The sequence below is a fragment of the Oryctolagus cuniculus genome, chromosome 2 (genome assembly GCF_051225735.1).
Source record: "Oryctolagus cuniculus isolate XC-2025 breed Fujian yellow rabbit chromosome 2, ASM5122573v1, whole genome shotgun sequence".
NCBI classification, from domain to species: Eukaryota; Metazoa; Chordata; class Mammalia; order Lagomorpha; family Leporidae; genus Oryctolagus; species Oryctolagus cuniculus.
This window is the reverse complement of record NC_142868.1, coordinates 82,077,262-82,086,123: the sequence shown is the minus strand read 5'-3', so window position 1 is coordinate 82,086,123 and position 8,862 is coordinate 82,077,262.

Below are 8,862 nucleotides of genomic sequence, written 5' to 3'. Positions count from 1 at the left end.
GCACTCCCGGGCCACAGCAGAGAGCTGGCCTGGAAGAGGAGCAACCGGGACAGAATCTGGCACCCCAACCGGGACTAGAACCTGGTGTGCCTGCGCCGCAAGGCGGAGGATTAGCCTAGTGAGCCGCAGCGCCGGCCTGAGATAGGTTTTTTTGATGTCTAACTGTATGGCTAGTTGGTTTGTTTTTCCCCTAATCTACCCTGTCTGAGGATAGATTTTTAAGGGTCCTTGCGTTAGGGGGAAGCCTGAGTTCTCATCACCATGCAGACAAAAAGTCAAAGCCCTTGGAGTACTAGCAGCAACAGTGTCTGCTCATGCATGCTTGGCACGCACGCCAACCTCAGCTTGCAGGCATCCGTCCAGCTCTGGTTGTCAGCTCCTCTTGTTTCTCACATTTAAGAATTTAATTTTCTTATGAATCTACCTATAATTTTAAAGACTGGTTATTATATTTTATGTAGCATATTTAGATAGCATTGTAGAAGACTAGTTTTCAGGATTTTTTTTTTTTTTTGTTCCCAGAATCATGGATCCTTCTTTCCTTATTCTTCTCCCCATAAGGGCTACTGGATTCCTTTACTCTACTGAGCTTTGGGTTTGCAATTACCTACGTGTCCCAAATTATCAATGAATCTCAATCTCTCTCTCTCTCTCTCTCTCTGTATTTATTTTAAAGGCAGACAGATAGATAAGCAGAGATCTTTCATCTGCTGCTTAACTCCTCAAATTCCAGCAACAGCCAGCGTTGGGTCAGGCTGAAGCCAGGAGTCTAGAACTCCATCTGGGACTCTTATTTGGGTGGCAGGAACCCAAGTACTTGAGCCGTCGCCTGCTGCCTCCCAGGGTGTGGATTAGCGCAGGTGAATGGGAGGCAGAGGCGTGACTGTCTGGATCTTAAGTGGTGCCTTAATCTGCTGCATCACATGCCTTCCTCACAAATCTCCATGTGGAAAATGTTTTCACTTCTCTCTGCCTTTTCTCATTTCTGACCTAATTCTTTCCTGCTTAACACAATGGAAGACGGATAGAGTGTTCTGTGAATACGTTGCTAGCTGCCTGATCATCAGCTCATTTCTGACTGTCTGTTCTATAGGACTTTCATCTGTAACGCTCCACGGAAACGACTCTCTCCACTGTCACCGGTGACAGGGGATCTGCTGTGACGGAAGGGGTTTTCCCCACCCCGGATCTCGTACCAGTTTACTCTCAGAAGCTTCTGCTTTAAGCCTTGTGGCTCTGAGACTCTGCCGCACCACGGTCCTGATTTTCCTCTGGATCCCCTGTGTGAGTGCCCCAGCCCCTCTGACTTCTTCCTTGAATGCTTTTCTTCCCTCAGCCTTAGAAGGGGCATTTCCCGTCTTGATTCGAGGCTCCTTTTCCCTTCCATGATCTTCTATCTCACTAAAGACATTATTAAAAAATCTGTATCTTTAGCCTTGCACCTCTTGAACTAAAATTCCCAATTTTCAGTTGTCTGTCAGATACTTTTTCCTGGGTGTTCTGCTGACAAGTCAAAACTAATAGACTTTATTCCAAATCAATCCTTTTTTTTTTTCCCCAGAGCAATCAATTCTGATATACCTAGTTCTATCTGTGTTATTACTGTTCTTCTCTTGGGTTTAACAGAGTTTTTAATTCTTGTCCATTTTTTTTCTTTGAGCCATTTCCACTATCTTTTAACAGTTTCTATAATCCAACCTACCCACCGTCTTTAGGTTAGCTGATATAATTCACCAATGCCACTGTTATTACCCAACTCAAAACCCCAAATTGTTATCAAATACAAATACTATTAACCCACACTGCTCATTCTGCTGGAAGCAAATGCCTGCAGAATCTGGCGCTGTTGCTGTAGGTGTGACTGTAGCTCTATGACTAACCCAGTTTGTGAACATGCTGAAATCATTAGTCAGCAAGGGAAAGGTCTTTTTGCTCTAAAGTGAAGTGCTAGCAAAGAAAAAATGGCCCAAGGAGACTTTTCTGAAAGAATGGCCCATATGGCTAGTAGAAGAGGAACAGGTGCTCAACCACAATGAGATACCGCTGTGAGGGGGCTTCAGCATTCATGGAAAGTGCGTTATAAAAAATTGTGTATGGATTTAAAACAATTATCTTTTAATTCCATTTCCCACAGACTTTTTGAGACTCCTTTAATAAACTACCAGAACAGAGTAAGTAAAAAGAAGATAGACAAGATCACATTTTGATGAAGATGTAAAACAGCAGAGACTTTTGTATACCACTACTTTGAGCCAACCATTCCACTCCTAGGTCTATGGCCAGCAGAAATGTTTACATGTTTTTCCAAAGGACATATCCAGGACAGTTCACAGCAGCGCTATTCAAATTAGCCAAAAACACTTGAAACTATTTCAGACACCAAAGAACAGGTGAACACACTGTGGTACATTCATACATGAAATAGTACTCAGCACTAAGAATGAACAAACCATACTGTGTGGATGACTCTCCCAAACAAGGTGAGAGAGACCAGCACACAGTGTATATGCCATCCGATTTCATCTCTGTAATGTACAAAAGTGGACATGACCCATGTGTGCTGTCATTGCCTTTGGCGGGGGCACAGGAATTTTTGTGGGGCAGGCACTGTGTTTTCCTTTGTCCCTGGGGTTGGACACATGGGTGTGTGCAGTCTGTGAGAACTCATTGAGCGGTGTACCCATGATATGTGTACTTTGCATATGTATAGTGTACTTGAGTGAAATATTCAAAAGAGGGGCTTGGGGGGGTGGTGTTGTGAACAGGTGGCAGCCATATAGTAAAGAATATCCTCAGATCTCTTTCCTCAATGATATGAAATAGTTTTGCATGGATGAAAATTCTAGGATAGCCATTTCTCAAAGTTAAGGAAAACTGAAACTGCAAAATACTGGGTGTTAAAAGAGAAAGATCAGCAAACTCCAGTGCTGTGGCCCCCCATGGTCCCTTCGCCTACTATGAGGTTTTGTGGCAAGCAAAAGTGGCCCAAGAAGAAACTGGGGGGGTGGTGGTGTGAGGGAGGGACACTAGTGACAGTCTGGAGCGATGCCACAACAATTGAAATCCACCCCAACTCTGAAAATACTGAGGATGACAGCAAGGAAGGGCTTTAAAGTATCCAGATCTTAAAGGGCCAGACACAGTAAAAAGGACCGGACCAGACATACAGTGTTAAGAGACATTCTCTATTTAGGTGGAAGAGCATCGGGGTGGGCTTTGTGGCACAGCAGGTTAAGCCATCACTTGGGATGCTCGCATCTCGTATCCAAGTGCCTGAGACAGAGTCCTGTCCCCACTTGTGATGCAGCTCCCCGCTCATGTGCCTGGGAGGCAGCAGATGGTGGCTCAGGGACTTGGTTCCTGCCACCCACATGGGGACCTGGATTGAGTTCTGGGCTCCTGCTTTGCCCTGGCCCAGTCCTAGATGTTGTGGCCATTTTGGGAGTGAAGCAGAGGGTGGATGCGCTCCCTCTTTCTGTGTCTCTCCCTCTCTCTGTCATTCTACCTTTAAGAAAAATAAATATTTTTAAAAGTGTGTATGGGGGGAAGCCTGATTTAAAAAGATGGTCTTCTGAGAGAGAAACAGGCAAAAGGGAGAGCATAACCACCCTTTGGAAGTCGTATGGTGAAGCGGAAAAGGGGAAGAACTTTTGGGTCCTAGAAGACAAGGGTAACCAGGAAGCAAGGGGCCTCACCACCTCTCCACCAGCAGCAGAGCAGACAAACAAAACCTCACTGAAGGACCTGCGCTTCTCTCGGCAGGAAAGGAAGTAAACTGGAAATCTTCTAAAACACTGCAGTGTCACACACATGAACACAGGGAAGTTCATAAAGACATATTTCAGGAAACAAGGAAGTGAATTTGCATGCAAATCAAACGAAGGAAAATCCCCTTCCTGAAAAACAGTCGTGAAGCCGAAGAAAATTGCAGGCCTGTGCTCCCCAAAGGACTAAATACATTGAGCCATGCATTTGGGGATGCAAATCTCAAAAATGCAGGCATGGACCGCACACAGGGGAAACAAAACTCAGGAAAAACACGTGAGAAGAAGATACATTTAGCTCAGAAATGAAGAATAAATGCTGATGTACAAGGGAGAATGGACCCAATGAACATGTCATGAAGGGCGGGAAAACAGGAAAACAATCAAGGAAATGAAAGTGATTAAAAACCTAAACAAAGCAAAGCGGTGAAAAGCCCCAGAAAGTAGTAGAAATGGAAAGCAGGCAAAGAAAGGATAATGTTCAGGTTATCTGGATTCTAGAAGAAGAAAAAGAAAGCAATGGATCAGAGTAACATAGAGAACTTTGCAGAAGTAGAAAATAACCTGTCCACACAGTGAAAGTAATCACGTGGCAAAAACAACCTGGAACAATCAGTTCTCAGACATATCCTGGTATAGCTATTGGTTCCCAGAAATAAAGATAAAATCCTTGGGGTCTCCAGGCAAAAAGTTGTAATTGCTTACAAGGTGAGAATCTCATCAGCATCAGACTTGAAAACCAGTACACAAAGCAAGGCAACAGTGGATCTCTGTGTTTTCCTACATGTCTCCCCACGGAGGCAAGACGTTCTCAGAACTCCACCTGAAACCCAGAGAATCCAGAATTCTCCTGTCCGGCTGGTGGGCACGGCATGACGTGGGCCTGTGTGGGGGCCGTTTCTCTACTCCTCCTGGGTAGCCCCCCCCCCCCCCCCCCCGCCTCATCTCTCATCGTTCCCGGCATACATACACTCATCAGTCCTTTGTTCACTACTCAAAGGAGACCCTCGGCAGATTTCTGGGTTCTTTCTCAAGGTTGAGATAAGGACGGGAGGAGGCTTGGGATAAAAGGGAACAAGTACAAATGTTTTTTGCTTTGTATCCTGGGCTCACGAAGTGATCCATATGGGTCGTGCAGTGGTGGGTGCTGCGTCCCCTGTAAGTGGGATAAGATAGTGCGAAACAGGACGTGACTCTCAGGAGTTGGTGACTCCAGAAGCCTGGAAGTCCTTTTAAGTTCTGAATGCTTGGAATACCTGATCTACTTAGTTGGAGTTGGATTGCCTCCCTCGCTGGAACGAGGCCCCCTTTTTATCGGAGTTCCTTGTCTGTTTACCCAGACTGTTTTTCTCGGGAGGAGACACCATGATGCATGCCTTTGTTATGGCTAATGCCATTGCTTCCTTAGGACAGCAGCCAGAGAGATAAATTCGCCTGGTTTACTGAGCTGGAGCCAGTGACTTCTCCCTTAAAGCCCATGTTTTCCCATTCAATCCTTTTCCCATTCACTCAACAGAGGTCTTGAGCCCCTAATATGTGCTAGGAAAGGCATTTGGCATCAGGAATACGCAGATGAAGAACACCCACTGTGTCCTCAAGGCGCGGGCATGACCATGAGCGTGACCATGAGCGCCAGTTCACTCTGTAAGAACATGAGAATTCCACAGAGCACACATGGAACAATGGAGGTGTGTTTATGGGAAGGATCTTTTTTTTAAAAAAAAATTCTTATAGAAAACTTTTATTTAATAAATATAAATTTTGAAAGTACAACTTTTGGATTATAGTGGTTCTTCCCCCCATAACCAACCTCCCATCCGCAAACCATCCCATCTCCTACTCCCTCTCCCATCCCATTCTTCATTAAGATTCATTTTTAATTATACACAAAAGATCAACTCTATACTAAAGATTTCAGCAGTTTGCATATGGGAAGGATCTTGGGTTGTCATCGTGGACAGATCAGATCACTGTGTACTAAATTCAGGAATGAAACATGTTTCCCACATGTACCATGGTGGCCTTTCCTGTTTATTTTTAAAGATTTGCTTATTTATTTGAAAGGCATAGCTAGAGCGAGAGGGAAAGACAGATACACACACACACACATACACACACAAAGAGAGAGAGAGAGAGAGAGAGAGAAAACCTTGCATCCACTGGTTCACGGCCAAAATGACTGAACAGCTAGGGCTGGGCCGGGCCAAAGCCAGGAGCTGGATCTCCCGTGTGAGTGGCAGGGGTCCAAGGACTTGGGCTGTCCTCTGCTGTTTTCCCAGGTGCGTCAGGAAGAGGCTGGATCAGAAGCAGAGCAGCCTGGACTCTAAATGGTGCTCTGACATGGGGAGCATGCGGCCGCACTGGGCTAGCCCCCGTGACCTTTCCAAGACTTCTATTTTAAAACACTCCTCCAGCAGTATTTGAAGCAAGTATGAATTAAGTGGAAGGAGGGCAAAGTCAGGGTACATCTGGAGCAGGGAGTGGGCAGTGGGAAGGGCAGACTTGGGCCAGGTGGTGTTTGGGGCTTGTGTGATTCCAGACCACAGCTGGGTACTGGAAGGGGCGTGAGTGGGAGAGGGAGGGAGAATGAAGACACTGTTCATAAGTGTGCCCGTTTCTCATCGGCTGTGCCTAGATGGTTTCCGTTTGCTTCCAGTTTGCTCCATTCTGGCTTCCCTCAGAGGGCAGGAATGAGATGCTTCAGTCCTCTCTGAAATTTCCTTGGTGTCCAGTGAGGGGAGGCAGGAGACAGCTCAGGCTCTGCTTTGGTGATTCAAGGCACCGCCACGCACTGACTTAGGATCTGCTTTGAAACATAGATGTGTTCCAAACTCCGAGTTTTTACTTATAAATTCCAGAGACTCAGATAAGTGATTTGACCCTCTTGGACCTCTATTTCTTCACCCATAAAATGGAGAGTAATATCACATCAGTAAGAATTACTGCAAGAATTAAACATTGCGGGCCGGCACTATGGCGTAGCAGGTAAAGCCACTGCCTGCAGTGCCGCCATCCCGTATGGATGCTAGTTCAATTCCTGGCTGCTCCACTTCTGATCCAGCTCTCTGCTGTGGCCTGGGAAAGCAGTAGAAGATGGCCCAAGTGCTTGGGCCCCTGCACCCACGTGGGAGACCTGAAAGAAGCTCCTGGCTTTGGATTGACGCAGCTCCGGCCATTGCGGCCAATTGGGGAGTGAACCAACAGATAGAGGTCTTCTCTCTCTCTCTGTGCCTCTCCTTCTCTCTGTGTGTAACTCTGACTTTCAAATAAATAAATAAATCTTTTAAAAAAAGAAGATAATTAAACACTGGTATCACTGTAAAGAGCCTAGCGTAGTGCCCGATTCATAATATAAACTCAGCAAATACTTGTTCCATTTTTCTCTAATATCGAAAAGGACAAGCATTGAGACATAGAGTGGCCTTGAATCCCCTGAGATGCCAGCCAGCAGCTTTGCACTTCAGAATTTACATGGGTGAAATCAACTGTTCTCTTGGCTAGGATGGCTACCCAGCCAAGTGGCTATTGGCAGAAATGAGCTACCTACTTCCACTGCAAGGGGCATTCTGCTTAGGGTGCTCTGTGATTTCCCAATAAAATAAATATGACTGATCATTTTCATTAACTGCTCCTCTATTATTATTAGGCATAAGATGTAGGGTGGTGGACTTGAGTGGATATTAGCATGGTGGAGATGTCGTAAATATCACTGCTTTCTAGAAGCATAACACACTGAAATCAGCTCAGAGTCTGGCTTGTGTTGGAGGATAGGTTGCATTCTCTCTTATCTAGCATGGAACAGAGAGTTCATCCAAATGACTTTCCAACTGTGATGTTTCCTAGACAGATAATTTGAGATTTATTGGGTCCAAAGGCGGGGGGGGAGTTCAGTTATCTGTTATTTCTGTTATGTGAAAAAAGATTACAATGGTTTTCAGTGAATGAATAACATTTTTGGAATGTTCATGAAGAATCTAGGTTGTCATTTTTGAAATGTATTGCAGTAGTGAACAAAATATTCCCTCAAATGCTATGAAAGTTTTCTGGTGTTTCAGTAACTCAGCCAGGTTAAGCACTTTGGATTTTGCTTCTGATTTATTTCACTCTTGGGTTCATCCAGAAGGCAGTGGTGGGTTGTTTCTGTTCCCCCAGCCCCCAAATTTCTGTAGTGTCTAGTGGAATCAGAAAATGATAGTTGGATTTTGAAATGATATCAATTGTCTCGGGCTTTAGCAGGTCACTTAATTTGGATACCACACCTGTAAACATTAGCTACCTATAAATGGTAATGAGCACTGCTCTACTACCCTTACCCAGTCAGATCACTGTAGGGGCATCCAGACTAATCTGCATGACACCCCCCGGCTTTACAAATTGTGGTTGCTGGGATCCCAGCTTCACACATTGAGCATCATCATAACCAGACACAAGTGTCTTTCAGCCAGGCTGCATTATCTGTAGGAAGCTGGAGAGACAGTTTGGTTTGGTCTCTTTTGTCAATTTAATTTCTGCTCTTAGCCTTTATTATTTTCTCTCTTCTGCTTGCTTTGAGTATAATTTGCTTTTTTTTTTCTCATTTGCTTTGAGTATAATTTGCTTTTTTTTTTTCTCATTTTAGTTCCTCAAGTTAGCCCACTAGATAATTTATTTAAGACCTTTTTTATTTTCTATTATAAATACTTAATGCTATAATTTTCTCTTGAAATATTGCTTACTAAATTTATGCCATTAGTTTTGGCACATTTCATTTTTATTCAAGACAAATTTTAAAAGGTTTCTATTCATTTGAAAGGGAGAAAAGTGAGAACTTTAATCCACTAGTTCACTTCCTAAATGGCCACGGTGGCTGGGGTTATACTTCATCTAGGTCTCCCACTTGGGTGGTAGGGGCCCAAGTACTTGAGTCATACAAAAGATGGTGAGGATGTGGAGAAAAAGGTACCCTAATACACTGTTAGTGGGCATGTAAACTTGTACAGCTACTAGGGAAGACTGTATGGAGATTCCTCAGAAAGCTAACCAGATCTAGCACATGACCCAGCCATCCCACTCCTGGGAGTATAGCCAAAGGAAATGAAAGCATTACCCGCACTCCTGT